The sequence below is a fragment of the Athene cunicularia genome, assembly GCF_003259725.1.
Source record: "Athene cunicularia isolate RWA chromosome 5 unlocalized genomic scaffold, athCun1 chr5_part3, whole genome shotgun sequence".
NCBI lineage: Eukaryota > Metazoa > Chordata > Aves > Strigiformes > Strigidae > Athene > Athene cunicularia.
Window position 1 is genome coordinate 6,112,244 of NW_020799103.1, and position 16,098 is coordinate 6,128,341.

Sequence of the window (16,098 nt, forward strand, 5' to 3'; positions counted from 1 at the left end):
TGCTCCAGAGTCTAATCTAGGAGTGGGAAGGAAAAAAAAAAGAAAAAGAAAAAAAAGAGGTCATTTTAAAAAAACAAGAAAAAAAAATCTTTGAAGTAAAAGTTCACCTTGGCTATGAGACTGATGAAAATAAACCTGTGACAAATCAATGACAGAAAGAGGATTTAAGAAAGAGGATTACTTGGTCAGCATTCTGCAGCACATATTAGGTACAGTTTTTAAATTAGGTTGGGGGGGACATTTTTTGAATTGATACTATTCTGCTCATTATTTAATTTGAAAAAAAAAAAAAAAACCACTAATTTTTTGCCTGGAGATAATTACACTGATCAAAGGTTTATGCTAATGAATGTCTGCCAGACCGAGTCTTTTATTTTAATGGAAAGGGGAAGCTGTGGAACACTGGTAGTTGAGCAGCAGCCTCTCAGAGAAAATTCCTAAGTGGGCACAGTCTCTTTATTACAGCAACATAATAACTTTCTAGGGTCAATTCCCAATTCTCTCAGAAGCTACAAAGATCATCCGTCCTTCAGGAAAGTGACACGGCATGTTTAAATTCCCATTAGGAAAAAAAAAACCAACCAAATTAAATCTATTTACAAACCACCTGATTACTATTTTAAACAGAATGCTTCCTTCAATCGGGGTCTCAGCTGAACAAAACAAGATGACCTTTGGAACAGCTGATGGTCCTGTGAAAAATGTGGAAAACGATGTGACTAGATTCATTTACAGTCAGTTGAGTTGAGCACCAGCAACACTCTGAGCTAAGGGAGTTTTAGGCTCTAGTCTAGACAAACGCTGCCAGGAGTAACAGCAAATACAGTCACCTTGCATCCATGCAGCTAATAATGGAACAGTGAATGTCCTCCACACTGAAGTCAGGCAAGTAGTTCTGGTTATAGGGGAATTATTTGTGCAAGCAGCTTTTCTCCAATAACAGTAAAGCGTTCATAAATCTGTATCAGTGCCAAGCAAGGGCCTTGTCAATTCTCAGAGCTCATCCATAGAAATGAGTGGACATTTGGTTTGGACCAAAAGGTGTCAGAGTAACACCTACACTTTCAATACAGACCCCAGGAGCTGCTCAACCTCCTGCTGCATTGCTATCATAAAAGCCCTCCTGTTAAAATGTGGCAGAACACAACGTGACGCTACATAATCGAGTTTTCAAACGCAGTCTCTGCATAACATGGAAGAAAAAATAAATTGTTTGAGACTTTAAAGGTTTTCAGTCCAATGTACAGCTACTCTCGGTTGTATTTTTTGGTGAAGCTGACTTTCTCTTTAAAATTTAGATTAACGTAAGAAAACTCAAGAAAAGAAATAAGACTATTTTGTTGCTCGGTGTCAATACCTGGCAGCAGTATCATTGACCTAACACACAAGAGGGTTTAGAAGAAATGCTCTTCAGGTTTCCAGTCCCACTCTATGTTTGTCACTACTATTAGACATCCTACTGGGAGACTGTGTTATCTCTGAAGAATAATAAAGAAAAGCGCAACTAACTAATACTACCCGCTGGAACAAAACTGAATTATGTCCCCACATAATTCTAAGTGAGAGAGAAAACTAGCATTAAAATGTATATTTTTAAAACATATATATTTAATTGTTTGATTTTATTGCCTATCATAGATAAAAAGATGTGGAAATTTACCTAGGCTATTGCTTTTGACTTTCCTCTCTCACATGGCCACCTCATTTCACTACATTAGTCTAAAGCGCCTCTCAGGCTAATGCTGCAACAAAAACAAGTATCGGACTTCTTATAGCCTGGGTTTAAGTTCTGTATTATCTCAGAGATAATTCAAAGAGAATCTATGTAGATAATTTGACTGCATTAGAGGGAGGACAAAGGAGAAAATGAGAAAACAGATCAGCATCCCCTGTTCAGAGCTGGATGAGCTCTATGTGGAAATATACAGGCTTATTTGGAGGTTTTCACAAATTTCAGGAAGAAAATCAGTGGATGGATAGCTGAAGGGAAAGGATTAGGTAGAAACACACGCATTTGTCATCTTTAGTGCTGAGTACATTTCTCTTTTGTAAATTTAGACATGTTATGATAAATTCATAACTTATATCTTAAATAAAAGCTCATACCACCTACTGCCCCCAGTAACCACCTTTTAACATGAAATAATTGACAAGTTTTCCTCTAGAATCCCAGAACTGTAAGGGTTTTTTTTTTTTTTTCTTCTTGTTTGTCTCAAACTCCAGTGTCAGTGTACACTGAATTCAAGATAAAGCCTGTTCACCTTACTGATGCAGTTTGCCCAATGATAAGCCCATCTAGTGCCCAGTTCAATGCTTTAGTAAGATTGGAAAACTAAATGAAATAAGCTTCGTACAACGGAAATGCTACATGGCACTCTGAGCCTTCCTCTCAGACCTCAGCACTAGAAGTCTCTCGTCCACTTGAGTGGATTTACATCAGATGTCCATAGTAACAGCTTAACAGGATTAGGCTTTTGACAGAAAAGTTCATCACACCTTCAGCTTAAACTACAGAATTAAAAAAATGCCTCAGTCTGTAACTCCATGCAGAACAGGTCTCCAAGTGACTGTTACAAAGCTTTAATGGCCCAGTGCAATAGGCCGCTGGACTCACGCGCCATCCATTAGCCGGAAGGTTTTGCACACTCTGCAAGGTTCTCTGGATCACGCTTTATTAGACACTAAAGGCTACCTTCGGAGAATTCCCATCTGGATCCTTAGCAATTTCCTTAGCTTTAAATAGCTATAGAGCTGTTTTTATTGGTCTCTATCAAAACCTCATTTAACACCCAGAATTACAGCAACCTCTTTCAGCCTAGAAAGCTCTATATCATTTGCTGCATTTAAAAAAAAAAAGAAAAGAAAAAAAAAAGAAAAAAAAAAAGCGTGAATGGCCATCTGTGGCTGGCCTCTCACATCTGAAAGACCCAGCTAGGTCTTGGAGCCAGAACTATTCCATATAGCCCGTTATCTGTCTGTATTGACAGTGCTTTGTCCTGCTAGTTACCGCCTTCGTAATTTTGATATGTAAAATATCTGAAATTTCTTGAATTTCCTAAAAAATCTGAAATATATTGAAGCTTAACTACTGTTGTTCTTTTTAGGCTACTACTTCACATGTTTCAAACAGGTTTGTTCGTCAGTTATGACAGGCAATCTTACTTTTGTTTCTAAAAAGATATATTCATTTATAAACGTATTCATTCCATTTTAAGGTCTAGCAGCTTGACTTGCAGTTTAAAGAAATAACTACTAGGCAAAATTTTCTTCAGAGAAAGCACAATATTAAGTTGCTACTAAAAAAGTTCCACTATTTATTTTCTAGTCCTTTCTCAAGTAACAGGGTAGTGAAGCAAAAATTGAAAGGTACACAGGCATGAGATTCTGTTATCAAATTCTAATTGTTTCCATAGAGAGGTACGTGGCAAAGTGCATTCGGCAATGTTTACATTGCAAAAAGGGAAACGATTTTCTTTATTAATTTTTATTAGCTTACTAATATATTCTAATTGCGATTTCAGTTAACACTATATTCCATCCCAGCTGGAAACACAGATTGCCCTCAAGGTGCAAATACGATGGGCTTTTTTAATGTCAAAAACTCCTAAGGAATATTTGATATATTTTCTCATCTCATTGGTTAAGTTATGAATCATGGAAAAAAATGAAAAGCCAAACAAGTGCAAATAATGTTAGTCATACTTCATAATTTTTGAAAGGCTATAACATGGTCTTATCTTTTGGATTCTGGAATAACTATTAGTTATAATTAAAGGTAATAGGATATCTTAGTGACATTCTGCAATATTGGTACTGCATCCAGTGAGATATATCAAAAAGTGAAAGCTTACATCACATTCTGATAACATTTCCTAACCTGTTTTAAAACAGTATAATCCTTCAGAAACTAAGGATGCAAATCAATCCAATGTGGTTGATTTTTTGGCAGTCCCACACACATCAATACTCTGGATCTCTCTCTCTCTCGGGACAGTATCGCTATCAAACTGCAGTTTGAGAAAAGAAACGAAGGACCCAAAATACAGATATCTGCAACGAAGATACATTATTTTGTCTTGGTGAAAACAAACTGTCATGTATTAATGAAAAAAAAAAAAAAAAGCGCGATATAAGATCAGGGTGTCCTAAAGTTTAATTTACTTAAGCACCTATGTAATTTAAAGATGTTTACCCTGAAAACCCAAGTGAAACACCAGAATTTTCCATAAGCTTGTATGCGTAGATATGTTGACACAAATAACAGCAGCGGAGTGTTAATAAACCCACTGTGCCGATAAATGGCTTCAATTAGGTTTCTGGTTTCTACCAGGTCATTTCCTCAGCCATGACTAAGGTACCTCTTTCTGTGGCTGGCTTTTTTTTTAAATTTTATTTTCTCCCCTCTCTCCTCCTATTTACTAAGGCTTCAGGGAGCTGTTTGCCAGACTTATGAACTCTCATGAGTGAAGGTGCATTTAGGAATCTACCTTTTTCTTTACCTTTCATCTTTTCTATTTAAAAAGAGCTACCAGCACTGTACTACTGTGAATATAGTAGAAGAAAATCATGAAATATATATTAAAGTGTGATAGATTCATAGAACTGCAGGAATATTCACAACTGCTGCAAGAAGGTTGTGATTAATCCACCAGTGTTTCTGCCTGGTTTTACCAGTTGTTGCATTCTTGCTTAAATGGGAGAGTAAAGAAATATTTCTGACTGAGCTAAAGCTCTTTCAAGATTACTAGAAATAAGCTGAAACATGGAGATAACAAAGAGTTTAAAGCTCCATGCCTGCTGCAGCTGAGGGAAGGCATGTCAGCTGGTTTTACAGATTACACAGTTAGAGCAAGGTAAGGATTTAAGGAGAACTGTTTTGAGGTTGAAGAACAACAGCTTAGGATATGACTCTGCTTTGGCTAGGCAGAGTTAGGCTCCTAACACATCTATCTGCATCCTGAGCTGGATATCGGGCACGGGCAGAAAGCAAAGGTGTTGGAAAACACTTGTGTCACAGCGCTTGGAAGCGCACTCTGCGGCAACATAGAAAACCAATACATGAAAACTCTTCTCTTTTTAAGAGTACTTTGTGACTATTTAAACCATTTTTAAAAGATGACTGGCAAGCCTGGTAGCATTTTAAGTGGAGACAGAAGGGGAGCAGAAGCAGGCTGATAATATCACAGCATCACCTGCTGTGCTGCCAGGTCTAGAGCCCCATCCACTGTAAAGCTTGGACAGATACTAGCAATATTTGACTCCAAACCTCAATCATTTAATTCAAGTCCTTGCAGCTCTGCTCTGAGCAAGGTCTTGGTCACCCAGGTATCACCTACACTGTTTATGATGGGGCAGGTCAGAAGCAGCAGACACAGCATCCTTTAATCCAGAAACTGCTGCATCCATTTTTAAGGGAGAAGCAGGAAGCATACTCCAAACTTCATCCAAAATCCACTGAAGTAAACAGATTTTCTTTGACGTTAAAGAACTTTTGCACAGATTTGTTAAAGTGAAAGAATGTAGGGGGATATATAGATTCAAGGAAAGCTAATATATTCTATAAGGTCCCTGATCTAACAAAGAAATAAAAAAGGTAAGAGTTTCAGGATGGTGTCCTGAAACTGATAGAAAGCATTAGAAAGTAGAAGACAACATGAAAAAGTCAGTAGGAGGAATGTACCAGTCATGTGCTGTCACCACGAGCTTGGAACATGAAACATTTAAGATGAAAACAAAACCAATCTGTCCAACATGCTGTTAGTATGGCAGGATATCAGGTCGCCATTCTGCACCGCTCAGATCAGTGAGTGTTTCGGTTCAGACTAAGAGGATCTAAAGCATCGATTATAATGTGTTTCAATGGTAAATGAGTAATGTTCAAATTAATTAAGAAGTTACGAATTTATTATTTATGCCACTTCACACATAAGTTCTGGGGAAGTTATTACGACTAGTCCAGTGATTAAACTTAGACATATTTAGTCCTTCCCTGCATCAAGATTTCATAAATCAAGTTTTCAGCTAAAGCATTAGAGAAATAAATTGACCATGTGAAAATACTTGGAACTCAGAATGGAGCTGCTCTCCTGCTTTTTTGAAAGTCAGGCAGATAAAAAAAAAAAGGTCACATTTCACTGTTAATCCTAAGTGCCTAGAATCTGCTTTGATTGCTACAGGGCAGCAGAAGTTCTAGCAGTAAAACCTGAGGATTTTTGCTAAAGTTCCTGCCCCAATTATAAAATAGAGCAATGCAGAAGTAAATAGTATTGGGCTGAATTTGGCTGACAGTTTCCTAGTTGCCGCTGACAATTATTTTCCAGTTGTGTTTAGTTTGTCAAGGTGTGGTTTTTTGGTAATTCAGTTTCTTAGTGGAGCTTCTTGGCAAAAGTGTTATTAGAGGACATCCCAGAACTTCAGGCTTCAGATCAAAATCAAGCTATATATGTTAAACTTTTAGCCCATTCCAAGTTCACTGACAGCAGCATAAAATTCTGTATTTTGACACACTTAAAAAGACAAAGCTCTATACCAAGGCCAGATCAAGAAAATTAGGTCAGTCAGAGATCAAACTGGCCTCCTTGGGAAAAAAAAAGGTTGTACCAAGAACAAGCTATCAATTTGGGATTAGCAAGCTTTTATTCTACACACAATTTCATTTGGAGTTGCAATTCAGCACTGAATATTTGAAATATCTGTACTGAAATTTATAGGCTGTCTCCAGAGTTGTTTTAATGTTCAGATGTACATTAAACTAACAGAGATAGCCCTCCCAGATCCTTCAGCTGCTGATTTTTCCACTTTGCTTTAAATAAAGAACAATTTAGCCACTTGCCCTGCCCCTGGGACAAGTTTTACTGCGTTTCTTCACTTCTGTCTGTCAGTCTCCCAAACACATTTATTCCCGAGGAGACCGTTCTTCTTTTATTTATGGTAGAAGCTGAACTCTATTAAAATGATGTACAAGCTATGGAGCTGAAGAGCAAACTTTCAGGTTTTGGATAACACCTTATGAAATTAAGTTGACCTTCTACTAAATCTTTTCGCACAAACACGGCATCCAAAATAGGTGTTTGTAGGAACTATCGGTGGTTTGTAACAGTCATTGTTACAACCAAAGCCTTTTGAAGGTTTCCAGGTTCTAGCTGTAATTTGAGAGGTTTTATATTTGTGGGAGAATCTCGCTTAAGCAGCAGTAATACCGTGGCATCATCACATTTACAGAATCACAAACTGAAATATGAAGCATTGATTATCTCATTGAAAAGAAATATTTTGCCTCCCGCAAAAGCACTGAGAGATAATATGAAAGTGTTTTAATATTTTTTCATCCAATTTATAGAGATTTGAGGGCTGAATCCAGCAACACTGATACCAGTAGAAACTGTGAACAGTGACAGCATCACAACCTTGCAGCGCAGTAATTTCTCAGTTTTAGCATCGTTATTCTCATTTGAGGTCCCAGTCCAACTCCACATGCTTGTTCAGGATAGAACTTTAACAAGTCGAACATGCAGATCTCTGGTGTATCTTGATTTCTGTCATTTGAAAAGCTTATGACAGCAAAGTTACAGAAAGGAGAGAGGAACCCCTATTAGCGCATCGGTTTGAGCCAGAAAGAAAGCTTTAATAGGGATTTTTTGTTAGATGACCTGTGTCTCATGAATGCTTAATGAGGTATACATGAGAGGTATTAATAAAAGAAAAGCCTGTACTTTGCCTACAGCTTCACTTAATATGTGGCCTATTTACCTACGACATAACTGTTTCCAAAAGATTGTTGTAATCATATATGATCATATAGCCAATCTTCCGTTTGATCTATTTGCTTCTCTTAGATTGAACTATTACTTCCCTGTAGTTCCCCATTACTTACCTGCAGTTTGTTTACCAAGCAACGAACAGAATACTTTACAAACACGTACCATTCAACCCCATAACTTACACAGTAAACCAGGCCTTTAAATTGTGTAATAACTCATTCTTGTAGTAAAGATTTAAAGAGAGAATCAGAAGGGACAATTTCATTTATTTATCTATCAGAGGCTTAGGTGAAGAATGATTTCAAGAGAGAATAATGTTTCTGGGACTCAAAGATATTCAGGCAAAAAATAAATGTATTGACCTAAATTGCCCAGGGATATCCAAAGATTACTAAATAAAAAGTTCACAAACACCTCAGTACAGCGAGATGTCTAAATCAACTTCATGCTTCTAATCCTCATTAAGCCAACTGAAATTGGGTACCTAAATATTTTACAGATCAAAGCTCAGTTTTCTGACTGAATAAAGTTAAGCCTCACACTACCACCTATTTTTTTTGGTAGTCCCACTGATTTTTAACCTTTAGACGTTCTAATCTGACAGTATTTTTAATATTTGTCAATATTTTCCAGGAATGGTTTATTTGAACATTCAAAGTTTTAGCTGGGAAGAGTTTTGGTTTTTATCGTAGTTGTTTTCTGTCACTCATGAAGGGATTAAGCTTTCTTTGCCCATTAAAATCAACCAATGATGCCATGGATTGATCTAAAACGCAAAGCACATCATAAAGGACACCAGAGAGCCGCTCGCTGGAGCTGAACGAAACCTAACCCATGGAAATTCTGTATGTAAGGAATTGCCTGGGATTGTTTCGCTTCGCTGCGGCAAGTCAAGCGAAAGGTTTTCCTGCAGGGCTCCATCAAGCAAGACGCTGACCACCCAGGCTCTAGTCCACAGAAACAGGCACAAGATTCAGCACGTTTTTAGCCTCTAAAGTAGGGTACCTGCCGAGCCCCCGGCAGACCCTCCTGCATCCTGGTTACAGGAGGGGCACGCCAGGACACAGCCTCTCCCCAGGACCTGCCAGATCGCGTCTGGTAAAGACAGGGCTCCTCTTCCACAAACATCCAGAGTTTTGTAGGCAGCATGAGTTGTAATTCCCACTGAGAGTGGTACAGCTCTCTGTAGACACCGGTATTTCATTTTAGCCTGACTTTGCTACTAACCAAATTGAAGGGTTTACACCACCAGGCAGGAGGTACCAAGCTGCAGGCAGTGCCAACCCTCTTTATCTCACGTAACCTCGCTAAGGTGCCTCACTGCTTTCCTACAGAAAATATCCTTCTTCAGTTTGTTGGGGTGGTCTGGGATTTTTAATTGTTTTGTTTTGAAAAGCAGCAATTACAAATGAGCTTGAATAGATTCATGATGAAGCTTCCTGTTCGTACTGGCACCAGTAATGTAGTCATTTCTTGTAGAAGCTGTTCATAAGGCACTAAAGATTTCAGCTTTAATTATTCATTTGTATGTAATGTAATTATGTATTTTCTATGTTCATTATCCCTTTGTATACAAACTATGTTTTTTGCATACAATTACTTTTGAGAGAAAGGCATGATTAGTTTTACTGCTGCTAATTAGAGTTCTTTGTTCCAGCTCCCACTATGTATTTTCACTTTTTATTTTAACATGTGAAGTTATAAGTCTAGAACCTGGAAATTCTACACAATATTCCTGGGGTTTGTTTCTTTTTCATAAAACACTGATTTCATACATTCTTTTCCTATATTTACCTTGGCCTCTCCTTACTTAAGGATAAATTCAAACAGGCTCAACATTATATGTTGCCCTCACTGAAGGAGCCCACAGAAACACACTTTTCATTGTCTACCCAGTGAATGCTGAACCTGATTTTTTTTTTGACTGGGAAACCTTATTCCCATGCAGTTAAGATCCGAGGACACTGCAGCCTGCTTGCAGATATTCCACAGAGTGATAAACAGTCAAATTAGTAAACTGAATTATTCATTGCAAATTATTTGCTCATTTTTACAGAGCACATTGCAGACCATGTATAATTGCCGTTACACATTCTTCTCATAATGTTGATTTGGTAGGTAGATTTTATTTTTCATCACATTTTCCATTCTCCCTCATCTCCTTCCTATATTATAAAGTTATTTCACTAAAATATCTTTTCACAACCAAATTCCAAATTGGTTCTGTGTGAAACATAATAGCCTCTTTCTTCTACTGTCCGAAACAGCTCTTCGAATTAAAAAGACGTGACAGTCACCTTGATCTAACAGAGAAAGACGTGATAAAGGTAATAATGTAGGGCAGTATTCATTCTAAAGGCAAAGAATAAAGACAGAACCTAGGCAAACAGTCCAAAATGGAGATGCAATGGACTGATATAATACAACAGCGTCACTCTACATATTTGAAAATGCTAATGAAACAATGAAGACAAAGCTCTATGAGGGAGAGTTTTACATCGTGTAATGTCAAGGCTGTATTAGCTTTATTGGAACTGGAAGAGGCAAACCTACTGACTCTGGTTCTGCTTAGAGGATCAACAACTTCTCAGCTCTCATTCGAATTGCTTTTCCACTGTAATGGTCTCTGTATCTGCATACACAGTGGTTCATTTAAAAAGCTTTATGAAACTGGCCAGATAACTCTGCCCTCACACTTCGCATCTCCTGAAGGCTGAACGTGCCACAACCATTTGCAAGGAACGAGGCTGACGGCAGGCTGAGGAAAGCAGAGGACAAACCATAGAGAGCACCGAGGCCATCTACTTATTTTAGGTCCTTCTCTGTGGTCAGATGACCAGAAGGAATTACTGGCCTGTGAATAAGGATCAGAACATCTGGGTTAAAGCAAATGCCCCAAAATATTAGATATAAGTTCAGAATTAATAGCTGCTATTACAGCTGCTGTGAATTCTCCATCCATACTTTTGCTCCCAGGTTTAATCTATTCACTGCCAGGGAACTAGATATTATAATTTTAGACAAAGAGTGGGGTGGGAAGAAGTAGCAGGGGAGTCTGTTAAAGGACTCCCAAATACAAAATGCTTCGGTGATGGAAAAGATATCAGTACTTATATTTCCTAGTTTCCGCAGATCTCCTCATGTTTAATTTCTTACTTGATTTTTTTTCCTAAGAAGACCAGCTGCTTTTTAAATAAGAGAAAATGATTCTTCAGAGACTGAAGCATCATTATTCTGTGCTATTAACCAAAGTCAGGTCTATAGTGCAGAAATATATTTCTCAACATTTAGATTAATTAGAAAAATCGGATTTATCACATTATTATGTCCTTTCCCTCCCTTTGCTTTATATTAGCGCTTAGATAAATTATGCTTTGTTCATAGAGAAGCATATAGAAAATTAAGTTTGAATTCTAATTACCTCCTCTATTTTTTTCAAGTAGCAATTTTTTTTTTTTTTCCATGAGGCTCTATCCAAAAGGAGTAGTAGTAATGCACAGTCCCTAAACCTTGCTGTGATAAATGGATTCCGCTCTCCTAAATTTTCATTTTCTTTTATTTTTGAGAACTGAAATTCCACTGGTTAATACTTTTCACTCCATATTTTATTATGCTTCTAATCATCCAAACTGGAGAAGAAAAACAATATGTCATTCAGGTGACTAATCATAAAGAGATAATTATGAATAATGAGCATAATTCACAGCATGAAACTTGCTTCAGCAGTCACAGTGTTATTTTTATACAGTTTTTAGCTTGCTCACAATCAGAATGGATCAAAAGGCACCAATAAGGTTCAGAGACCAAGGCAAAAGCGCAATATAAATGACTTTAAGGTCATTGTAGGCAGTTCTCTTATACTATATGATAAGAATTCCAACTAATTAAAGTCAGAAGGGAGCAATAAGAAATTGCAAAAGACTGTTTTGGAGTTCCTGCAGCTGAACTGTGACAGATGCAATGCTCTGGAATCATGGACTATCCAAACCTTTTACAATCAGATACACAGATGCAATATTAAAACACTGCTGTTATAAATAGAGGCTGCATTCTTATTTCTGGACTTCCTGTCTGCATTGCTCACTCAACGGAGGATGAGGAGTATTTAACGAAGGGACTAAATGTATATCTAAGGAAGAAAATTTACACAAATTCCCAATAGCAAGGAGGTCTCAGTAACTCATCACTTGACATTTTACTTCTCTTGGAGAATGACACCAGTAACACTATCATAGGCAGAAGAAACTGTATGAACTATTCCAAGAGGTCGTAATAATATTTAACTGAAGAACCCAAAGTTGTACATTTGTTGCTGGAAGCCAATCACAAGGACACGCCTGAACCGCTCCAGAAGGACTCGTGCATTCACTTGGAACAGGGCGATTGCCAACCACGCAGAGTTTAAAACGTTTATAGGTGTGTGGAGAGGCATTCCTTAAAACATTTCTCTACTAGTAATGAAGCCTTACCTTAAAAGCACTACCACTGCTGTGTCCTTTGTAACTATCCTCTCAAAATTCCTTTCTTCCTCATTTTACGTTTGAAGTGATGGAAGTGACCTAAGCAGAAGTCCCAGAGGGTGTTTGGATTTCATTTTCCTGGGAAACATGCTATAGGTCTCTATACTGAGCTGGACACCGTAGTTCATCTAAATAGATTCAGCTGCTGGATGATTTCGTGCAAGTATAGCGACCCAACATCATTCATCTTTTTTATTCCCCTAAATTAAGTCACTGGATAGCCTAAGAAAATAGAAATACAGCACTTGCTAGCCCTCATGGGAGGAAAAACACCAACCCCAAGCAGTATTTTTTTTACTTTATGTAGCTCATTGTATTGTTTTATCTCTTCAAGAGTAATGTTCATTGCATTGGAATATGTTTAACAGTAAGCAGTTCTGCGGTTATCAGATGTCTCAGCTTTACTCCAGCATTTAACTAATATCTAATGCCTTAATGTTTTGTATATTCAGGACAATATATATCATTCTGTTCCAATTCAGAGAGTGCTTATAAATATCTATAGTTTATAACATGTTTCCAGACAATCATTAGCATAAGTTACTATTGACAATTTTTTTTTTTTTGAGTTCTCAGTGACTCTGTCTCATCATGCACCTGACAGAAAAAGGAACAGACATTTTCAGTTTCATATATGAATATTTGAAGGGCAAGGGTTACAAGCACGTATATCCAATGCATCAAAATGAGAATAAACTAATGAGCTTACCAGAGATTTTAATTTTATTCTCTAATTCTCTAATATAAGCATTCAGCATGCTCTATCACAAACTACTCTTGATGTTCTTGTTAGAAGCGATGCAAAACTGGAAAAACCTTTCAATTTTCCTAGTTTAAGTAGTATTTTGATGCAGTTGCTCATGATGTCACCCCCAAGTATGCTCTTCTGTGGTTTCATTTCAGCTTTACCTCACAAAACACAGACTGAATGAGAGCAGGAACTCACAGATTTGTGAGCCCTCTTTGTCTGAAACACATATGTAAAAATGATATCTGAGCTTGTGGAGTCCTGGCAGCTTAGCTTTCCCAGTTCAGCTACTGTGTATTAATGATCCCTTCTTTAAAACCTCAAACCAGCAACCACTTTAATACTTGGCAAAATGTGGCAGAATTCAGATTCAACCTCTGATATATAATTTAGAAGGTAAATTACACTTTCCTCATTAATATTAAGGGGGATGCAAAGCTGCTGGTAACTATACCTGGAGATTCATAGTGATTGTTAAAAATGCCCCCTGTGAGTTCTTTCTGGTTTTGACGATCTCTGCACTGATTCACACAGGTCTCCTCTTCTGCAGTTCAGAATTCAATTTTCAGATCCAAAGAAAGATAAATCTCAAAATCTGTTAAGTCATTTCCATTTTCTTTACTTTTGCCATTTTTCATTTGTAATAAGAAAAAGTTACCGATCCTCATTACCCTAGTTTATTTCCTACCATTTCAAGTGAATGATATGCCTTATTGTCATTTCATTGTCCCCTTAGGATAGTAAATAGACACTCACGGCAGGGATATAGATGGGTTTTTGGAAGTAATTAATTCAGCACTTCCTCTAGCCACCCAGGAAGTTAATTTTATAGGTTTAACTGGAAGTGTTAGGGTGCTGATGAAAAGAAACATCCAAGCAGTAGCACCTGAGGGTCAGAGACACCAGGTGACTAACACTGATCTTTTAGCTGTCCTAAGGCAAGCTGCCCAAGCGAATGACTGAAAGCTCCCTTGGCTGAAATTCAGCTCTGCAGGTGCCACGTAGGCTCTGCAAGCACGTGAGATAGCTCCGTAATAGGAGAGCTAAAACAGTTAACGCTAAGCTCATGATTAAACTTAACAGAAAAAAAGAACCCAGAAAAAAACCCACAGGATACAGGCGTTCTTCCACTGTGGGAATCAGGATGTCAGGCATTTTCAGAGAACTTAAATGAACAAAATTGAGTTATCTATGACCCAGTGGCAGCAGCCGTTGTTTTGAAACTCAGAACTGTCGCCTCTGAGGTGTACTAGGCAGTGACAAGCCTGCCTAATTTACCCTGACCTTGTGAGTTGCTGAGCTGTCCTCCGCCTGACAGAAAGGGAACATATGCCATCTACCTCTTAGAGGTGCTTTATGAGGAGATTTCAGGAAAATCTGAATACTGGCCACACTGCAGAAAGCAGCGTAAGGTGACCTGGAACAGAAATGGGCTGTAGAGACCTGCAGTTAACCTCCATGACTGCAAAGCCTCATTTTCCACTTCAAATCTTGGGATTAGGTGGGGACGGGGCAAGAGGATGTCATTTTGTTTTAAAACACGACAAGAGGAGTAAGAGGGAAGAGTTTCCTTTGCTCAGCTTTTCAGAAGAAAGCTCGTGGACACCTCACCTCCTTTAAGGGCTCCAGGCTGCAAATCCAACTTTAAAGAAGTAGAGATCCTACAGGTACAGATCCTAGATCCCTTGGAAAAGCACCTGGGAAACAGCAGGAGTCTTACAACACCATTTAAAAAAGGGATTCTCTAGGTTTTCCCTTTTTTTTTTCTCCTCTGTAAAAGGACTCACATGCCTCAGTGATCGCTCTACACTCTATAGCCAAGTTTCTAAAATGCAGGCATTGCAGCAGATAATGCTTGTTTGTCTAAGTTTGATTGACAATAGCTTTTGATCCCTTCCCAACCTATCTGGATCTTTTACAGCCTTTCTTGCCCCTCATTTAAGTATATGTAAATTTTATGCATCATCTACCCTACCTAAATCACAGGTATAATAAAAATAATAAAAGCTTAAGTGTTTGCAGAGTGCTCTGAGCTCCACCAGTGAATAATTTCACATAGGAGAAAAACATTCATACGCAGGGCTTCACCAAAAGAAAGCTACACTAAAGCTTGGATGCAAAGAGCATCTTGTGGAAATGGGGAGTGTTAAAGGAAAGAATCAAGTGTCTTCACTGGAACTAGTATTTGTACATATATTTAGAAAGACTTCTCATGTGTTAATGGAGCGGGGTGAGAAAGTCTCCAGGAATCTATCCACTGACTGTATAGAAGTGGCAGCAATCCTTTCTCCTAACATATCATTTATTCCCAGTCTATCCATACATGTCACCAGCCAAAACTTTATGCTACAAGCCAGACCCAAGGGAAACCAAAGAAAGAGTAATTAATTCTCACAAATTCCTCCATCTGCCTCTAGTAGATCCATCAGAGCTCCCTGCTCCAGCTGTCTAAGCTTGAGGCAGAGACAGCAGAAAAGGCTCCGGCTGCACAACCTTTCTCTTAATAATCTGCACTCCAAAGGTTTCCCTCTCAGCTGGCTAGCAAAGCATTTCTCTGGCTCTCCCCATCGCTGGTATTCATAACCACACACCAGATGGGAAGCTCTAAAGAGAAACAGAAAATTAATTCAGCTTTCATGATGGAGCAACACAAAGAAAATGCTCCTGAAGAACCCAGACTTTTCTTCGGGCTCCCACTGCAAGGAAATCTACAGTTTCCACATCGATATTGCAGTGCAGAAAGTGATAAAGCATATCCTTCACACCATGTTTTATCCCTGGGGAGCTTATGGCAGCTGAAAAGCTTGTTTTACTGCTACCTACTGACTTCTTCTGGACCAAATGACTCGGCACTTTAAACACGAAAAAGTCTCCTCTGACATAGAAGTTTGTGCTGGAAATTTCATCAAGCAATGACTGAGTAGGTCTCTCATAATGGCCTGTTATGGGTTCTTATAAAAAAGGTGTTAGCCCTTGAGCTAACACATTAGATATTTTTCTCTTGTGTTTTTGGCCATTCTACTCCCATTTTATTCATGACTGTCCAAGCATGCTCCGTGCAAAAGTCTAA